This window comes from Humulus lupulus, chromosome 1 (assembly GCF_963169125.1).
Source record: "Humulus lupulus chromosome 1, drHumLupu1.1, whole genome shotgun sequence".
NCBI lineage: Eukaryota > Viridiplantae > Streptophyta > Magnoliopsida > Rosales > Cannabaceae > Humulus > Humulus lupulus.
The window spans coordinates 194,623,029-194,642,939 of record NC_084793.1 but is presented as its reverse complement, the minus strand read 5'-3'; positions in this window follow the sequence as shown (position 1 = coordinate 194,642,939).

The following is a 19,911-nucleotide window of genomic DNA, read 5'->3' as shown; positions in this document are numbered from 1 at the left end:
CAAGGAGTATAAACAACGGTATTCTACTCATGATCTTGAGTTGGCAGCAGTGGTGTCCGCACTAAAGATATGGAGACATCACCTATATGGGATAAGTGCAAAATCTACACTGACCACAAAAGTCTGAAATACTTCTTCACACCGAAAGAACTGAATATGAGACAGAGAAGGTGGTTGGAACTAGTGAAAACTACAATTGTGAGATTCTATACCACCCAGGCAAGGCCAATGTGGTTGCAGATGCATTGAGTAGGTGGGAACATTGCAGTGCCTCAAAACTACATATAATATAGATGCCTCTTCAGAAGGAGATTATAAATGCAAGCATCAAACTTATGACAGAAGCCTAGCGAACCTCACATTACAATCCTCCCTACTAGAACGAATTCAAGAAGGGGAGAAAGTGGATGACACCCAAATGAAGCAAGAGGCTTTGGTACAAGAAAGTGGTAGCAGTGACTTCACAATGTCCAATGGTGGATAGCTGAGATACAAGGATAGGATTTGTGTGCTTGACAATGTTGAGATTAAGGAAAGTATTATGAAAGAGGTGCACACAACACCCTATTCCTTACACCCAGGGTCCACGAAGATGTACCAAGACCATAAGGCATTATATTGGTGGCATGGAATGAAGAAGGATATTGTTGAGTTTGTGGCCAGATGTTTGACATGCCAGCAATCTAAGGCAGAACACCAAAGGCCAGCAGGGTTACTTCAACCGCTCTACATTCTAGAGTGGAAATGGGAAGATATAGCAATGGATTTTGCAGTTTGGTTATCCAGAACCACCAAGCAGCATGATTTTGTGTGGGTAATAGTGGATAGACTCACTAAGTCCGCCCATTTTCTGCCAGTTAGTACTGCATACTCAACGGACGGATATGCATAATTGTATGAAGTGAGATAGTGAGACTTCATGGGGTGCCAAAGTCGATAATTTCTGATTGAGGGTCAATTTTCACATCATACTTTTGGAAGGGGCTAGAGAGAGCTATGGGATCAAGGCTAAAGTTTAGCACCGCGTTTCATCCTCGGACCAATGGGCAGTAGGAGAGAACTATACAAATTCTAGAGGAAATGTTGAGAAGCTGTGCTTTGGAGTTTTCAGAGTCTTGGAACTGATACTAACCCCTAATGGAGTTCTTTTATAATAACAATTATTAATCTACAATTGGGATGGCTCCCTATGAGATGCCTTATGGGCGCAAGTGTAGATCTCCATTACACTGGGATGAAGTTGGGGAGAAGTAGATTTTAGGCCTTGAGGAAGTTAGAGAAGCCAGTGAGGCGATCGAGAAGATTCGCCAAAGTATGCTTACCGCGTAGAGTAGGCAAAAGAGTTACGCTGACTTGAAGAAAATGGACATTGAGTTTTTAGTGGGCGAGTTTGTATTGTTGAAAGTATCATCGATGAAAGGTGTTATGCGTTTTGGAAAGAAAGGGAAATTAAGCCCTAGATATATAGGTGCATTTGAGATTTTGGACAGAGTAGGGCAAGTTGCTTATTGTTTAGCACTGCCTCCAGCACTAGCGGAAATGCATAACGTCTTTCACATCTCGATGTTGTGTGTAATGCCCCGACTAATTATAGACCTCAGACCATTAAAATCTACTAAACATAGCTACTATTTTGGAATACATACATATGAAATAACATAACTTTATTTAAAACCCGAAATATCTGTAACGCACTGGATAACCAAGACCGCTACACTGTGTGTTTGAAATAGTGCAAGATTTGCTAATCAAGTCATTTAAATCGAAATGTGTTTCTAATGACACAAACAGATTAGGTTAAAAATAATTTTGGTTATAAACGATTAAATTATATTAAAAACAGATGTTTAATACGTGGGATCCCAAATCAGGGTTTAAATGACGTAAATACAAAATTCTTAATCACAAGTAAGTAACCCAGCCACTCTAATGGAAAAATATACGTTTTAGGTCCCTGTCCCTGTACAAATACTCGACCGTGGTGGCCGAGCAGCTGACAATGTACACCTCATCCCCAGAGCTCTCCAACCCATGGTAAACTTGCCTTACCTGCACCATGTAGCACCCGTGAGCTGAAGCCCAGCAAGAAAACATAATATCATAACATAACAGTATTAGTAGCTAAACAGTTCACAGATAATAATCCAATAATCACAAAGCATTAATCAGTTCCATCAAGCTATAAAATACATTCAAGGCTGCACACTGGTCATTAACCAATAATTTAGCTCCAAACACTCATCAAATCATAGACAATAATCCACAATAGACACATGTCAAGCAATAACTAAGGCTAATGCTCGCAGGCCGCACCCTGTATTTAATATACTTCCTTTGGCTCACTTAGGCCAAGCCCAGTGACATACCCACTGACTCCGACCAGCTTAACCGAGCTCAGTGATTAATAAGTTGTCCTCGGATACCAGTGTCTGAGCAGCGCCATGGGCGCAAATATTGATTTCAGCACCCTTAGGCCGCTTATCTCTTGTCCCCGTGGCATAATACCACCTCATGACATTTATACAATTATAGGGAACTCTTAGTCCCAACATATTCACATAACAATACATTCAAATATAGGGAACACATAGTCCCATCCTATCCACCTACACAGGTGCAGTTTTCTTACCTTGATTCTATGTGCATTAATTAGAAAGGATGACCCCCAAGCACGATCCATTTCCCGAGCCCTAGCTTATCATCTAGTCACAACCAAGATAATGGATTCCATTAATATTCACATATAGGTTTTCATGTACAAAACTAGCTTCCGGGAAGTCGAATCCCACCAAGCACGGTGGTGAGATTGATTCCGAGCACCCTAGGCTCGATCCCCGTACTTTGAAACCTTAAACATTCAAGTACGCGTCTGGATACCGTGCTAAGATGTCTTCCTCCAACTCCCACATTGTGTCTCGTTCTGAACTATTACCCCATAGGACCTTGACTATCGGAATACTCTTAGACTGTAATTCCTTCATCCCTCTATCTAGGATGCTAACCGGTCATTTCTCGTAACTCAAGTCATTCTGGAGTGCTATCGTATCGTACTTCAGGACATGAGATGGGTCTGATACATATCTACGCAGCATTGAGATGTGAAACACATTGTGGCTATCTGCTAGAGCTGGCGGTAGGGCTAATCTATACGCAACTGTTTCCACCTTGTCTAATATCTAAAAAGGACCTATAAAGCGGGGACTAAGTTTGCCTCTCTTTCCAAACCACTTCACACCTTTCATAGGAGATATCTTTAAGAAGACTTGATCTCCGACTTTGAATTCCACATCTCACCACTTGGCATTAGCATAACTTTTTAGTCGGCTTTGAGCAGCGAGCATAAGCTTTCTAATCAGCACCACTACATCCTGAGCCTCTATGACACCTTCAGGTCAAAGAAGTTGTCTTTCTCCTACCTCATCCCAATGTAATGGTGATCAACACTTCCTTCCATAAAGTAACTCATAGGGAGCCATACCGATAGTTTCCTAGTAGCTATTGTTATAGGAGAATTCTATCAGTGTCAAATATTATTACTCCATGATCCTCCGAAGTCTAGTACACAAGTGCGCAACATATCTTCAAAAATCTGTATGGTACGCTCGGACTGACCGTCGGTCTGAGGATGAAATGTCCTACTAAGACTTAACTTGGTACCCATGGCTTGCTGCAAGCTTCCCCAGAATCTTGATGTAAACATTGATCCTCTATCTGATACTATGGTCTTAGGGATTCCATCCAATCGCACTATTTCTTGAACATAAATTTTTGCGTATTGATCTGCTGTGTACGCAGTCTTGATAGGCAGGAAGTGAGCTGACTTGGTTAGTCTATCTACTAGTACCCAAGCCGAGTCGTGCTGCTTATTTGTTCGCGGTAATCCTGTCACGAAGTCCATGACTATATCTTCCCACTTCCACTATGGGCTACTAAGCAGTTGCAATAAGCCTGTAGGTCGCTGATGTTCCGCTTTCATTTGCTAGCATACTAAGCATTTGGACACGTATTCTGCTACGTCTTTCTTCATTCCCGACCACAAATATAGAGCCTTAAGGTCGTGAGTCATCTTGGTAGACCCTGGGTGAACTGAGTATGGGGTAGTGTGTGCCTCTTCTAAAATCTTCATCCTAATTCCATGGTCATTCTGCACGCATACCTGTCCCTTATATGTCAAGAACCCTTGTCCTGATATAGAGAAATATGTTCTCTTTCCTTCTTTGACTACAGCCATATGTATTACTAATGTGTCGTCATGCCCTTGCATGGTCCGTATATCTTCTAATAGATTTGATTGGATGGACAAGTTAGGCAGTTGACCAATAACTACTTCTATTCCGACATTGATCAGCTCTTGCTGAAGCGACTTTTCTATTCCGGATAATGCTGCTATATTTCCGCAACTCTTCCTGCTTAGCGCATCAGCAACTACGTTTGCTTTTCCTAGGTGGTATAGGATTTCCCAGTCATAATCCTTTACTAGTTCTAACCACCTGCGCTGCCTCATGTTGAGCTCCTTTTGTGTGAAGAAATATTCTAAGCTCTTGTGGTCCGTATAAATCTCACACAGTTCTCCATAATGATACTGGCGCCAGATTTTCAATGCGAAGACCACCGCTGCCAACTCCATATCGTGCATTGGACAGCGTTGCTCGTATTCCTTCAGCTGCCTTCAAGCGTAGGCTATCACTTTGTCATTTTGCATCAGCACACAACCCAAACCATGCTTTGACGCATCACAATATTCTACAAACTTGTCATTGGGTGTCGGACACAAAGTACCGGTGCTGAGCATAACTTATCCTTGAGCAACTGGAAGCTCTCTTCACATCTATCCGTCCAGTTGAACTTTTGTTATTTCTAGGTCAGGTTGGTAAGCAGAGTGGCTATCTTAGAAAAGCCTTCTACAAATCTTTGATAATAACCTACTAGCCCAAGAAAACTTCTAACTTCTGTTGCATTCTTAAGTATTGGCCAATCCTTCACAGCCTCTACCTTAGCTGGGTCTACAACAACTCCATCTTTGGATACTATATGGCTGAGGAATGCTACTTGCGAAAGCCAAAATTCGCACTTCTTGAACTTGGCATAAATTTGATGCTCATTCAATAGCAGCATGGGCATTCTTAAATGTTCCTCATGCTCGACTTCATCCTTGAAGTACACAAAAATTTTGTCAATGAACACTACGATGAATTTTTCAAAGTAATCCTTGAAGACCTGATTCTTTAAATCCATAAATGCGGCTGGAGCATTGGTAAGACCAAAAGACATAACTAGAAACTCATAATGTCCATATCGAGTTCTAAACAAGTCGTCGGAGTTGATCAATCTGAGAAAACACGATCTCTCCTCGGAGTTGATCAAACAAGTCATCAATCCGGGGTAACGGGTACTTATTCTTAATTGTCACCTTATTCAGCTCGCGGTAATGTATACACATCTGCATGCTTCCATCCTTCTTCTTCAAAAATAGAACTGGTGCTCCCCATGGCGAATGGCTTGGTCTAATGAAACCCAAGTCTAAGAGTTCTTGCAACTGCGTCTTCAACTCCTTGAGTTCGGTAGGTGCAATCTGGTATGGTGCTTTGACATAGGCTCAGTTCTCGGTACTAGTTCGATTGTGAAGTCAATTTCTCAAGTAGGCAACAACCCTGGTAAGTCGTCAGGAAATATCACTGGAAATTATTGTTTAATGCGGACATCTCAAACTTTTAGTATTGTATCCATTGCCACATCCATGACACTGGCTAAGAATGTGTGACATCCTTTCTCGATCATCCTTTGAGCTTTGAGCTTTCAGAGATGAGATAATTGGTGTCCATAGTCCTAAAAAATTTCCCATAAAACATATTTTCTAACCGTCAGGAGTTTTGAACATCACTTTCTTGCGTCTACAGTCGATGGTTACGCCATGCCTTGCTAGCCAATCCATTCCCATTTTTACATCGAAGTCCTTGATCTCTAACTCTATCAGGTCTCCTTCTAGTTCTATGTCCTCAATTTTGGTCGATACTCCTCGTATTATCAGTGATGATAGGACTACTTCGCCCGAAAGCAATTCTGTCACAAACCTAGTTCTAAATCTTGCACAAGGTTTGTCTAATTTCTCTATCATTCCTAACGAGACATACGAGTGTGTTGCTCTCCAATCAAATAATGCTGAACATATATTATCGAGGATAGGAATCACACCTGTGATCACCTTGTTACTAGCTTCAACTTCTCCCTAGGTCAAGGCAAAGACTCTAGCTGGAACCATGTTGTTGTCCCTTTTCTCTTCTTGCTTGAGCTGTGGACATTCCCTCTTCCGATGACCTTCCTAGCCACAATTGTAAAATCATTTGGTGTTTGTACGAAATTCCCCAGGATGTTTCTTTTGGCATTTGGAGCACTGCGGGTTTTCTACATAACTCGACCTATTGTTTCCATTGCTAGTCCATGCTCTTTTGTCATTGTCGGCCTGCTTACTATCAGGATGCCTTCTCTTCTGGCCATTATTTTTGTTACGCTGATGGTTGTTGTTGTGGTTCCGACCATTCTGAGTTTGATTTTGTTGCTTTGGTTTAGACTTGTTGGCCTTTTCCTTACAAACATTTTCCTGAAGCCTCTCTACCTCTATTGTCGTTTCTAGAGCATCAGTGTAAGAAGTTGTTCCAAGGTTTGCTTGCTTGACTCCTAGCTCAATTTTGGGTTTGATTCCCCTAAAGAACTTGGTGACCCTCAAAAATTTGGTTGGGACTAACTCTGTTGCAAACTTGGCTAGTCGGTCGAATTTTCGTGCATACTCTAGTACCATCAGATTGCTCTACTTGAGACTAGAGAATTCTTCCACCCTTGTGGCGATGATTGCTGAGTTATTGTACTTCTTGTGAAAGAGCTCCACAAATCTAGCCCATGTCATGGTGGCGACGTCGTGAGTCTACTGTACCAAATCCCACCAGATTCTAGCATCCTTCTTCAAAAAAGACGAAATGCAGGATATGTGATGCGCGTTGTCGAGGTTCATGTGTGCAAGTATCGGCTCTACATTCCTGAGCCATTCTTCTACCTCAAAAGTGTCAGTTGTCCCTTCAAAGTTTGGAGCATGTTGCTTACGAAATCGCTTATAGACTAGCTCTAAGTACTGAGCTAGGTAAGGTGCATAGTTTGCCATTGGCCATCCCCCATACAGACCTTCTTGTTGGGGTACCTAAACCGCTGGCTGAGGCTGCGGTTGTGGCTGAGGCTGAGGCTGCGGTTGAGTTTGTTGTTGTTGCTGCTATAGTAATTCTTCCACTTGTTGTCGTAGCTAGACAATTTCAGCGGTGTTGTCAACCGGAGGTAGTGCCCTTCTATTAGGAGCAGAATTGGTAGCATGCGTTCCCCTTCTTCGGACATGAGGGGATTCATTAGTCTCGTTGGCAGAGATGGAGGCATTTCCGGTTGTGCGTTCAAACGTTCTGAGTGACATCTCCAACAAAGTTCTAATAGTTGAGAAAAACATGTTAGAACTTACCCTAATAGGCTCTAAGGCAAGACTTAGTCTAAGAAAACATAACGCGGACTTATCAGTTATGATTTATTATGAAAAAAATTTGTAAGCCTTCTTTATAATGAGGGTGTGTTTTTATACTTACAAAATTAGTCATCTTTATTATTTTCTAAGTATGTTTTCAATCATCCTATATGACTTAATTCTCAGGCTCAAAGCTCGTCGCTATTCCAATGTTAGCCATATTGAGGGAGGGTTGGGATCAGTAAAATCATTCACACTACTATGGCCCCCAAAAATCTCAATACAGAACCCAGTCCATTGATTTGTATCCACCCTCACCAAACTTGGTCATTATTTATTGAATTTATTATTTATTATGATTGTAAAAAAATCAAACTCATACATGTCATAACAACTTTATTCATTTGGAAAAAGGTTTTCACTAAGTACAATCATAAATGAAAAAATATTTAAATAAAGAAATAACTAAATAAACTAAACTAAAAATAACTAAGGTAAATCTAAAAATCAGGATCTTCTACATCTGACCCTTCATCTAGCATTACATCATCTATCTCTTCATAATCATCATTATCTTCAGCATCAAAACTACCTCGGGGAAGATTCATGAAGATGTTATGCTTTTGTTCATTAGTGAATTGAAATTCCAACTTAGAGATGAACCTAAGTATGAGAAAATAATATCTCATGGCTACCGGTAAATCATCATCATCATCTATAGTCTCCCATAATTCTTCTAATGTTGAAATTACAGAAGGAAAATCTTTAAATAGCCTAATTACTAGGATATATTGTTCCGTAGCTCTCATCATAATTTGCTTAGTAGTTTGAAGGTGAACTATCTCCTTGAGGAATAAGATCAATCTCTGAGTGATTCTTTCTAACACTCCTATTGTATTCCTTGGCTCTCTAATCCTTTTTGATGCCTTAATGGCTCGGATATCCTGATAGGTCAAGGATCTATCCATGTTTAATTGAAAACATAATGACTAAAATGTTAGCTATAAACATAAACATAATAATCATAACATAAACACTTACATTGGCAGTTAGATTCAGAGCTTTTGCGTGTGTATCAAGAAGAATTTCATGCATATGAATTGTGGGCTCTGATACCAACTGTAATGCCCCGACTAATTCTTGACCTCAGACCATTAAAAACTACTAAACATAGCTACTATTTTGGAATACATACATAAGAAATAACATAACTTTATTTAAAAAAAATCGAGATATCGTACGAAATACAAAATACGGTATGGGTACCAATTGTTTAGTACATAAAACTTAAAACATAAACTTTAAATTGTTTACAATACTAAGTGTGGAAATACATAAAAACATAAATTAAAAGACGTCATCCTCGATCTTCCAGCAGTCCATTCAATCCATCCAACCTCAATACACATGCTGAGCTGCCACGAATCTGACCTGTCTTCCAAGTTCATTTTCTTGCACCATCCAAAAAGAAAGGAATGAGCCTAATGCCCAGCATGGAAATTCTACTAAAATCATATGACGTAAAACATATATCATATAGGACTACAATATTAATGGCCATTAAATCATTAACGTGGTATGTGATAAAACCATCTTGGTCCTCAGTCTACTAATAGAGGTAGGTCAGATCACAACTATAGTATATGATAACCCATCTAGGTCCTCTGTCTAATAATCGAGGTAGGGTAAATCATAACTCTAAACCACGAAATGATAAAAATTCTTGGGGCTTGCTATCTAAACAAGTCATATTCCCAAGTGACTTCAAAACATATATAATATCACATATCATATCGTAGCATAAAAAATATCATAACATAAACATATAAACACATATAATCAAACCTGTTTTCCTTACCAAAAACTGGGATATGGAGACAAGAACAGGATTTGAACACTCCTAAAACCAACAGTGAAAACCATGAGTTTTCTAAAGAAAAGGAGATGAAAAGAGAACTAAATCATCAAAGTAGAAACTTACCGGAAACCTTAAGTTTCAAAGAAGTTAAACACCCAACCAAGAATCATAACAAAGAAGTTGGGATCTAAATGAAAACAAAAGAAAACTAAAGAACCATGAAGAACTAAACTTAAGGATAATAATACCATGGATGAATTATGACTTTGATCTACACCTCAATACCAAAATAACAATCTATCTTACCTCCTAAGTGTTTAGAATAGCTTAGATTGGAAAATCTTTTAACCCAAAACCCAAGTGTTTCTCTCTATAGTAATCTTAGTAGCTTGGAGGCTCTGAACAAAGCTTGAATGATAAGTGAAATGGCTGAGTACTAGGTTCTATTTATAGAGTTCAAGGAGTGAAACTAACCCCTTCTAAAATGAATAAATAAATGAATATAAAATGAAAAAGATTTGAATTTTCGTTCAACAGATGCCCAGAACTCGGTCAAAATAGTTCAAGAGCAAGTCCAAGTGGTTAACGCTATTTTTTAATTTAAATCCTCAATTTTTAAAAATTGACTCCTAGAGGCGCTATATCGCCTACCATGGGCGATATATCGCCTAGACCTTTACCCTGAGCCTTCGTGGTTTCGTTCGTGCGAAGTTGACGTGTTTTCTGTATCTCTCGTAGGCGATATATGGACCCCTATAGCTGCGATATATCGGCATACGTTGATATATCAAACACGTATTTGCACTTTTTCAGCATATTTTGAATTGATTAACTAACTTTGACTGAGTAAAAACGTGATCCTAACAGCTGCTGGAAGGTTCTAGAGCGTCTAGATCTTTCTTTTAATTAAACTATTCATAAAAAATACTTAATTCCTTAAGAAACATGCTTCTGACAAGTGTCACGTTCTTATTATTTCTATATAAACCTTAGGCTATAATAAACAATATTTCTAGGACCAGCAATATTAATCAAACCTTATGTTATAATTAATATTTCTAAACTATAGGTCAAACTTATAAAATTCATAACTATTGGTATGAGTTTCCAACTAAGTCTCGGCTTGTACCAAAATCCACCGAAACTAACATGCTACAAGCTACTACTACTACTATCTAGCTAAAAAATTCTAAGACACTACATTGCGTAAGTACGTGTCAGATCCCTTTCATGTTTTGAGTTACGAGTCGTTATACTGAAGCAAGACCTGAGTTATGATGAGCAGCCATAGCATGTTATTGAAAAGGGAATCAAGGAATTGATATCAAAAAGGATTCTACTAGTTAAGGTCCTGTGGAAGAATAGTACGGAATGAAAAGCAACATGGGAGTTGGAGGAAGACATGAGAGAAAGATACCCTGAATTATCTGGTAAGAAAGAATTTCGGGACGAAATTCCTTTTAAGGAGGGTATATTGTACCACACCAAAAAAAATTTAATTTATTAAATTTTTTGCTTTATTTTATTTAATTGTAAGTGTTTTGAATTATTTTTATTTATTTTTGTGTAAATTAATTTTTAGAATGTTTTGGTAGAATTTTTTAATTTAATTGTTATTTGATTTTTTTTTTTTAATTTCGTGAATAATTGAGTTTTGGTGGAATGCACCAAGGTTTATCATAGGTAGTGATGCACCCTAGTGATTGAGTGTGTGCATGTGCTTGGTTGCATGGTGTTCTTGCATAGAATTTTCTACGCACTTTTATTTCCTTGTATTATATTTATTTTAGTTAATTAAAATGAAGAAAAGAAAGAAAATCAATAAAGAAGAGGAAAAAGGGTAGGCATGTAAGGAAAATGGGAAAGCAATGATTTTTCTTTTCCTAAATGGTTTGGATTATATTTGGTTTATTAAAAATTATTTGTATAATTTATATTTCCTAATTGTTAGTTGTATGAATTACATTTGATTGATTGGATGTTATTTTATTTGGTATAATTATTATGTAAATGATTAGGAATTACTTGAAATCTTTTTATTTCCTTTTGGTTAGGAAACTATGTATCATACTACCCTAGCATTTGGCCAAACCACTATAAGTAGAAAAGAAAGAAAATTTGTTATTCCTTTTCATCACACGAAGCCACTAGCCCATATAGTTGTATAGAGAGAGAGTAACGTGGGGAAGGAGGACAAGAACAAAAGAGATTCATTTATGTAAAGAACTAGAGGTAACATTTGGTCATGATTTCTTTAAGCCTTTTCTTTCTTCATCTTGATTCTAAGCTTTGTTATTTTGGGTGTTTGGTGAGACCAGGTGGTTGTGTTACTAGCTAGTAATCCAAGAAGTTTTATTCATTGTTTGTTTCGACACCATTGATTACAAGAGGTATGAGTTAAGGGTTATTTATTCTTCCATTCTTCTCCTAGATATTAAATTCTAGGGTTCTTAAAATTGTTTTCCAGATATTCTATATGAGTGTAACCAAGTGAAGTGTCATTATTAATTTCTTGTATTATTATTATTTGTTTTACCAGGGATTATGATATGAGTAGTGTATGATCTTGTGTTTCATTATGTCTAAATAATGCATGTGAGGTTTGCTTTTTATTTTAATTAATTTTCTATTAATTGTTTGTGTTTTCAAGATAGGTACATGATAAATTTTGGAAAATTATTTTGGTGAAATGACATATAGTGTTTCGGCCATGAGTGTTTCTTGTTGTTAGGGTTGTGTAGTGATTTTTTATTGTTAGTTTTGCATATTCAAACATGAATTTGAGGTGCCCATGTGTAGAAACGCGTTAAGACAAATTGTTAAATTGTTAAAACATTAATAAGCATTGTATAGGTATTTTTATGATTCTATGTTGTTGCTGATTTTTATTTGAATAAATGTTGACGGGCAAGTATGATTGAAAGAAAATAAATTTTATGCTATGATTTCATGACATATGTTAAATATGAAAAGTTAGAATTAATTGTACAGGTTGTTCTTGCATATGTTTAAGAAATTCTATGATTTTATGTGATAATGTATGTTTAAAAGATATGACAATTATGTAAAATATGTGCTGAAATTTTATTTAAAAGGGTGTGAAATTGGAAATAATTAATGCCTAAGATAATTTATAATGTATATGCTATGAGTTTGTTTTTACCAAGTTTGATTAATTATAAATGGCATTATTTTACGAAATTATGAGCTCTAGAGAAATATTTTAGGATATGTTCACATCTTAATGGGTATGATTTTCTTTGTTTTAATTAAAAAAAATTAATGAGATTTAATTGACTTGTTATTTTTAAACAAATTAAATGGTTGCTGAAAGTTTACTTTAATAAATTAAAATATATTTATTTGATTGTCACATATGAATTTATTCTCCATAAAATTTAGTCTGAAAAGAATACAAGCAAAATATATTTTTCCCACACCTAAACATTATATTTTTCTCACATCAATTTTTGTAATTTTATTAATTTAAATAATATTGTTATTTTCTAAGGAAACATGATAATTATAAGTATTTTAAATAAATTTAAGCCTTTATTATTTCAAGGTAATTTAAAATTAATAAATGGATTTATTATATTTTTAAATGGCTAAATAAATTTATTTTTATAAGATAAAAAAATATTTTAAGAGATTTAATCAACTTAGTGATTTTAATTAGATAAATAATGGTAAGAAAGTATGTTGCTAAGTCCTTATTTTTAAAATCCTAGAAATAAGCGCGTAGAAATGATCATTTTTAACGTCATTTTTTAACAACGTTGCCACGTATGCATGTTGCATGCAAATGCACTTTTAAGTTAAAAAATATCTCTAATATTCAACCATATGATTTTTACTTAAAAACCATGCATGTAAAATAGGTATAAGTTGTATTATTCTATTGGTGATTTTATGTAGAAATATGCATGTGTGGAAAATATGTGTATTTTTCACCATGTGTGCATGCCCGATGCACACATAGGTTACATGAGTTGAGCACGAGAAAGTCTTATGTGGTGCTAAAGAATGCTATTTGATTATGGATATAGGCTCGTTGTGATGTTTGTCAATTTTTGCTTTGCTAGGAGCTCAGGTAAGGAAGTTAGATAGAATTCTATTTGTATATGCTACGAATGGTAAGATTGGCTTGTTTAAGGATAAATAATATATATGAAGATGTACCATGTGATATGATGTATGAAATGCTGTTATGATCTGATGATGAATTTAAGAAATCATGTATCTTTCCTTGGCTTTGATATGACTGAACTGAATGTATTTCTGTATGTTGTATGATATGTAATGGATGGTATCGTGATGAATGCGACACAACAAAGGGGTTACTAAGGATGTGGAGACGTAGCCTGAGTAACTAAGGATATAAAGACGTAACTCATAGGGTGGACGCGCCGAGGTTATTCAAATACTAGAGATCCTGTTTACCTCAAGATGTGACATGGAACAAGTTAGAGGGCCATGTTCACAAAGATATGATGACGATGCTTATGATGATAATGTTTATGATGATGATGTTTATGATGACAATATTTATGATAATGTTGTTTATGATGATGACGTATGATTATAAAGTTAAGTATGATGTATAATGATGTTTGAACGTGAATATGTTTGTTGTGTTTACTCGTGTGTTGTTTGTACTTCCTTACTAGGCTTTTAGCTCACCCCCTTACTTTCCCTTCTAGGTAGCAAATAGGATTTCTCTTTGACTCGCGTGGTGATGTAGGGAGTTCCAACGTCAGGGTGTGTATGGTGTGGGGGTATCCTATGGGCGAGCAAACGATTAGTTTTTAAACGCCAAAATTTAAAGAATGATGTTATGTTTTATTTTGATTTCCAAAATTGTTAGTGAGACTTGAACTATATTTATTTTTATAACGTTGCATGAGAACTTTTATTTTATTTTAAACTATTAGGCCCAACTTCCATGTTTTAGCAAGACTCCACTGAAGATTTTCATATAATAAGGGGTTTTTCTTCTATAAGTTTATGAGCATGATGATGTTTTACAAATTATTAGTTTAGGGCGTTTTACATGATCTTACTAAGATCCATTTTCCTTACATTCCCAAACTTAACATGTGCGCAATAAGTAAATTTTAGGTCTTTCAGATTTTTCGAACAAAATCTTAATAACAAATCGACCTTGTAAAAATAAACAAACAAAACTAAATATGCATACGACCAAGCATACGAAAAATGGGCAACATTTCCCCTATATTAGTAACATAATCATCTATCAATCTAATCAATTCCAATCAAATAAGCACAACACAATTCAAATAAAATAATAAAGTACATAATTCTAGAAAAATTGGGAAGCTTTCCCCTATAATAGTGATCTAACCATCTGTGAACAACAAATCAAATAGTTCAAACAATACATGATAAGTTTATTCCTTATAGCTCCACAGCACACAAACAAATCTTCCAGAACCTATTTCACTAAAACACACAGTTCTCAACCTGCCGTTATCACCGCAGCACACAATTTTAATCTCAGAACATACTTCACTATGAATGAATATTTAAGATATTCAAACTCCTCTAACAAAAGTTGAATAATACTAAAACAAGAAATAAGATAATGTATGTACCTCTTGCAATTAATAGTCCTAGCTAGCAAATTTAATTCACTTTGTTATTAAATTCACAACATACAAAATTAAATTAATTAATAAATAAAAGATAACTAAACAAATATCACTAAATAATTGGATTAACAATAGCATATTCTTACAATTTTATAAACTTAAAAACCTCAAATGTGTGCTTGAAATAGAAATTTTTGAGGCAAAAATCTCACTAGCTAAAACCACATACTACAACCCAACTGTATATAATCAACCTACTTAAATGTTAATAAAATATTTAAAATATACAGTCAAATCTTTATAATTTTTTAATTGAATAATAATATAAATTAAAAAAATAAAAAACATATATACTTGAATTACTTATATCTATAAACGCAATCTAGTATGCAAAATTAAAATTAAATTATTTTCCTTATTGTAGACATATATATACTTAATCAACTTAAAAAATTAATTAAAAAAATGTATAATTTTTGGATTAAATAGTAAAAAAAATTTAAAAATAAAAAATAATGTGGTATCATCTTAAAGCTAAACAATGTGGTATCTCAAATCTACATTAAAATTATTTTTCGTATCATTCTAAATATAATGCATTGTTTTAATCTTGAAATCTTGCCTCAAATATGCTTGAAATCAACTTTATTGATCCAAGATTCGCCCAAAACTGCAAAATACAAAAACCCTAAAAATCCAATATTAACCCACTAATAATTAATTAAAATAAACAAAAACATGATCATAACTATTCTACATTCATTTAATCTCAAAAACATACATGAAATGACTTTCTAAAGCCCAAAATATGCCAAAATCAGAACCGAAATCACCCAACAATGCACCAGAAATTGCCCAAATTTTCGTTAGTTGCCTCTCGTTTGTGTGGCTCATGGAAGAAGAAGGAAAATGAGCTAAATATTTAGGGGAGGCCTCTAACGTCTCTCCTCAGTACACTTGGAGGCATCTAACATCTCCCCTGGGGAGATGTCTGATGTGGCACATCTTCCCAAGGGAGATGTTAGATGTCTCTACGTCTACCGAAGGGAGACGTTAAATTCCTCCAGAAATATGATATTTTATAAATTTATCATTTTATTTCAAATTTATTAATTTATTCTAGTTAACGTCTCCCACATCTTTTAATGAATTACCCACTTAGTCATAAACAAGAACATTTAATGACTTACCAACTTAGACATAAAATATCCCTGAATAATTTTAATGTCTTACACCATTGGTGTAAGTTATTAAAAGTAAAAATTGTTGTAGTGACACGAGAGTACCTTAAGACAACTGCTTGGGAACAAGCAAGGGGAGCATTTTCTAAGTAGAAAGGAGTGCCCCCGGAGCACCAAAAGGCCCCTGTAGACACCACCAGAAGCTCAAGAACACCGTTAGAATATGGAAATTTCCCATAAACTGATATGTGTCAAAAAATACAAAACGACCACTTACAGTTGGGTTCAACACCAACAAGATAGCCTAGAACAAGGCTAAAAAGAGGTCAAACGTTCTCTAGTCCTAACAAATTTAGTAGACTAAATAAGAACTCAAAATATAGTCGGTGGAGAAAACTTATTCGAGATATAGCATTGGTAGGTGCTTAGAAGAGTTTGAACGTGCAGGTACTACATTCAATTTACCCAAAATTACCAATACTTCCTCTAACCTACCAGAATCGAAGATGACGAATGTTGGGGATTGAGAAATGGGATTTGCGAATGAGAGTTCTTAAGCTTTGGAATGAAAATTTCAATTGTGAAAGTAAAGTGAATGGGAAGAAAATTTTAAATATATACCAATAGTCGTTGGCAGCAAGCCACTCTATCGCAGTCATTGATAGCCTAGGGAGTAGGTATTTGATTATAATCCAACGGTCACACAAATCAAGGAAAGGATTGTACTCTAAAAGGTTAAAGGACATCTCGGGTACGGAAAAGTTCCTTCATTTAATGGCATCGATGGATCGGCCTGGCAACAGGGAACCGACAAGTCGCAACCCCTTTTCTAGAAATGTCAGGTCTCAAGGACACCCTACGGTCTCGACATAAGAACAATCCCCCAAGTACATTCTTTTCAATTGAAGTCTCCACTTCCTGAGGACAAGTGAAGACTTGAGGGTGGGGGGGAAATTTTCTGTGTTTTCACCAGTTAACACATTGCACATTTTGAAGGGAATTAATATTCCACATAAACTGATTCAAGTCTCCCATAACCTACTCTAAGCTCCACCGTCGGATGCATGTTTCCTCCTAGAAGAGTCACTTCTTGAGGACCATGTTCTGAGATGGTGCTTCAGGGCTCACTACAAGACCATCCCGTTGTTTGCCTCCTTCGAGCCTACGAGAACCTTACTATGGCATAGGAGAAGGGTAGCTAGGTGTCAAGCATAGTGGGCCTGGACTACCGACAACTTTCTAATACCCGCTGTCACCTGGATCGTTATGTCGACTCCATACAAGCGACAAAATGGCTTTACCACAACGCCGTCTGACATGGGAAAATGTGCATATACCACTCTCACACTTTCAGAGGCGCTTCTCACAACTAAATATTGGGCTGACATTCCTCACAATGGGCCCACTAAGATACGCTGGAGGCCACAAACTATGTTATTACAAGAATGCTCATTTATCATTTATTGTGTAATCAGCTCCAATTAATGAGATTAATTGACCCATCAACCTATAAATAAGGGCTACGACACACATTGTAATTTATTTGAACTATTGTTTTCGAGTGAGCATATACGCTGCTTGAAACCCTAAGAGAACTTAAGCTTTGCATGTTCTTAACATCCTTATACAAATGACTTGTGAACTAGGGTTGATTCACAACATGAACCACGTAAAAATCTTGCGTTCATTCTTGTTTTTTTAAGCATAGATTAATTATTTCTTAGCAAAAAAACAAGTGAACATAGTATCTAGGGTGAAGTTAATGTGATATTCTATTTTTTATTTCATTCATATTTGGTATATATTTGATTTTAATATCTAGAGTGAGTTTTAAAGATTTTATTAGAGTTTAAATGACTTTTATTTAATATTTGAATTATTTTTATAAGTATTAATGAAAAATAGTTTTTTTAATTTTAAATTATTTTTTAATAAATAGGAGCAGAATTTAGTAGTAATCAAAGTTTAGGGGGGCACAAATGCTAATTATTCTCCACCCAGGATTGACGCGGCAATGCCACATCAGAGTATAAATAGAAAAATAGAACGAAAGCTATGTGAATGACTATGTTTCTATAAATGGAAAACTTCAGGGGGTGTTTTTAATAGGCCGTATTTTAGGGGACACGATCTGGTAGTGTTATAAGTTCAGGGGACAAAAATGCTAATTATTATTAATTATAACTATTCTTATAATTTAAATATTATCCTTGCAAATATTCATAAAAAAATAGCATTGATAACAAAATGAGTAGTCAAATTGTTTACCTAATAATTCTAGTTTGACGAAAAATAAAGCTTGGCCAATTAGTATTTATTATCCTATCAACCTGATAAATTATTATTATTATTACTACTGTTATTATTATTATTATTATTATTATTATTATTATTATTATTATTATTATTATTATTGTAAATGACTAAGATCATCTCTAATGGAGTGCCAAAAAGGCGGTCCATCAATAAAGGTGCCAAATTCGGAACATGCTAAAGTTATGCTAAATTTGGCACATCAATAAATCTCACTTTTATATTTACTATATTTCCCCTAATTTATTATTTATCAATTAATAAGTAACAATATTACTTTTTTTTATTCATATTTTTTACAATATAAAATGAAAAAAGATTATTTTTTGTATTTCGTCAAAAAATATTAAATGAATTGTTGACTTTTTTAGTTAACTTGCATCTTGTGCATTGGAGCACAATTGTAAATATTGACTCAAATATAACAATAACTCATTTTTTTGTGTCAAATTGGCCACAAAATTTACATCTTACATTAGACAAGGTCTTAGGGTGCAAAGACCCAAAAACACAAAACCTACATAATGCGGAAAATAGAATTTTCATTTAAAAGACGTCTTAAAAATCCACATAATTTTTTTTTGGAAGTATGCGCATACTTAAAACTATTTACAAATACAATTCTTTTAATAGTCAGAGTGAGCCATCAAGTTCTTCAAAATAAAAACAAAGGTCTTACAAAAGCGACCACATCCCACGGTCGGGGCCACATGTACATCCAACAAGGCAGACTCCAGCACTCACTGCTTGGCTTTACCCTTGCCCTTACCTACAACATAAGATAACTAGGTAAGAGATAATGCTTAGTAAGATCAAATTAAAAAACAATAAATTACATAGCAGAAGAGTTAAACATCAATGACCAGGTCATTGAAATAAACAAACAAACAAGCTTATAATAATCAGGGTTTCAGATTAATACATTACAAATTTTGAACCCAATAGTTCAACCAGTAAAAGTATCAACCAACAGTGAAATATAGCAAACAACAAAATTCCACCAATTCTAAATTCTAGTAGCAAGCTTGGGGATTTCCAATAACCATGGAGTGTAAAAGCATTCCCACACTCTGTATACTTATTTAATAACAATGACCTAAGTCTTGATAACAACAATTAATCCATACATTAATGATGAGAGAAAATAGCAAGTCACCTTGAGCAATAGAATTCTGGCGAGTGTAAAGTGATTACATCGGTTTATAGAGACTCCTAGATAAAATTGGGTACTCGGGGTAGTTTCTAGGTCAATGGTCTATAATGTGACGCCTAGATAATATAAGCATACCCATCTCTTGGCCAATCTTCCTGGACTTGAACTGAACATACTAATAATAGTAGGCGAACTCAAACTGGATTCAAAAGAGTACTCAACTCTTTGTCCAATCGTCATAAACTCATATCGGACGTAATAATAATAGGCTAACTCAAACAACATTCACAAGAGTTTTC